Genomic DNA, 2,573 nt, shown 5'->3' on the forward strand with positions numbered 1-2,573 from the left:
TGTATAAATGTCAACTTAAGAAGGTTTAGTCTCTATAATTTCTATTTAAAACCAATTAGTTTCTTTCCTGATTTATCAAATTTTATTTGGAATGTATTTACAGTTGCATTTATTAATTTCCATGGCGGTATTTCAGAAAAAAAGATTGTTTTACAATATCCAAAGGTAAATCGGAATCATATATATGATTTTTAAATCTAAGACCAACTGGTTTAATGCACTTTTTCTCTTTGATATACAAATCTTCAAGCTGCCGATGAAATACACAGTCATGTACAGGGTTATCAGTATTTGCTTTTAATTCTATTAAGTACTGTAAGTTAATTTAATTCTTAAGTCTAAAGATGGTTCATTTGCTGCAACATTTTAACTGAGGTTCGAAAAGCCCCCAAACACAATCGAAGGCCCTGATAGTGGGGTGCGCCTAGCGCTTACAAGTAAGACGTTCTGGCTGATTCATAAACATTACAACAATATTCTAGCTTTGATCTGACTAAAGAAGGACCGAGTTTCAGTTGAGTACCTCTATCTGCTCCACACTTAGTATTTGCTCTGACTTTAATTATGTGTAGAGCTTTGGTACATTTTCTTTGAACATTTGTATATGTGGAATAAAAGAATTTTTGATCGAAAATGACACCCATCTTATGCGGATCATCATGGGCTTTCCGTTTGGAACAAAAATGCACACATGTTGTTTTCTTTGTTAAAAATTTAAAACCATTTATCGCAGCTAACTTTTGAATTTTATTTAAAGACGATTGTAACTTGTTCAATAGCATTATTTTTTTTTTATCTATAACAAAGTACAAAGTTATCAACATATAAACTGCCAAGTACATTATTTTTACGTACTTTAGTTAAACTATTTATTTTAATACTGAATATTGTGATTGAAAAGATTTTTCCTTTTGGAACACCTATTTCTTGGTCAAAATTATTTTAAAATGTAGATCATGGTCGTACATTAAAAAAAAATTCTCTATTTACATGGGTAAACTTCATTTTAGTCCAATATTAACAAGCTAATTCAGAGAATTTGTGTCAAACGCTTAGGGAAAAAGTTAACCATGCGCACATCGGGGGAGGGGAGGGGGTCGGATCCCCCTGACTGAATTTGTAGAAATATTAAATGTAAAAATGTATACTGAAGCAAGTAAAATATGCCAATATGGATATAAAAATTTGATTGCTTATTCTGTACTAACTGTATAGAAGATTCTTTTTATATGGAATATTTATCACACTGTAATGATGATTTTATGAGTTTGTACAAATCAGATCTCATATTTTTTTTTTTCATTTCACATGCTGAATACTATCATTTAGTAAAAAAAAATATTTCGGAAAAAAAGAAACTGGAACGTCCGATATTTGAACCCGGGACCTCACACTTGAGAAGCGAGAGACGTACCACTAGACCACGTAACCGCTTTCACCTGACGAACATTATATGCAAACATGAAGTCACATACATGTATATATTCATGTTCGATATTGTCACAATTTTACAAAATGCATGATGTCTAATTTAGCCTTTATTAAACAGTTCTAAAAATGTAATAGGAATATAAAGTCCGCCGAGAACCTGTTTTATACGTTATATTTCTCCTCATGCCCCTTTGCAAAAAATAGCGACATGTAATACAATAAATACTAATAAAACAAACGGGGCGGGACACTTTGAGAGGGGTGAGTGAGGTCCAAGGGAGTTTTGGTATAGAATTACATTGCAAAAGCTCACAATCTTCTTGAAATATCGCCCGGGAACGATAGTGTTACACAAAGACAGAATGTAGAAATTTACGACCTTTAACTTTGACCTTAGTAGTATAAGGATCCCCGCCAGGGCGGAAGTGACGTCATAACCGGAAGTGGGCTAACCGGAAGTGGACGGAAGTGGGCTAACGGAAGCGGAAGTGGTCTAGCGGAAGCGGAAGTGGGCCCTAGCGGAAATGTCCTAGCCGGAAGCTGACTGAATGACCGGGTCAACTGAGTGGAGTGCTAACCCTAACCCCCTAGCCCCCTAACCCTAACCCTAGCCCTAACCCTAACCCTAACTAACCCTATCCCCCTTAGCCCTAACTAACCCTAACCGTAACCCCCTAACCCTAACTAACCCTAACCCCCTAACTAACCCTAACCTATTCCCTTAAATACGGGGTGTGTTTACATTGGTACGTTTGTACTACGTTTTTTGTTTATGCTGACTATACAGGTAAATGCGCCGTGTGCAAAACATTGCAAGAATGTGATTATGACGTCACGCATTCACAGTCTAGACAGTCCTATAACCGGTTTGAACTGGTTTTACTGAAAGACAAGAACCACCTGGATTTTTTACTGAAAACAAAACACAAACAAGACAGATTTTGATTTTTATTCAATTTTTATTCCCAATAAACAAAGAAATTTACAAATTTAACAAAAAATACATACAACAATTTACCAGGCTTGTCTTTTAATCAAAATCTAAATACCCTTCAAATTAATCATCTAGTAGTTTTCTCCAATACACTGCCCTGTTGCATTCTTTTTGATCTGGATTTTTGCATGTAGCTTCTATTTTTTAA

The sequence above is a fragment of the Saccostrea cucullata genome, unplaced genomic scaffold (genome assembly GCF_032062105.1).
Source record: "Saccostrea cucullata isolate Sc308-1 unplaced genomic scaffold, CSIRO_AGI_Scuc_v1 ctg1246, whole genome shotgun sequence".
NCBI classification, from domain to species: domain Eukaryota; kingdom Metazoa; phylum Mollusca; class Bivalvia; order Ostreida; family Ostreidae; genus Saccostrea; species Saccostrea cuccullata.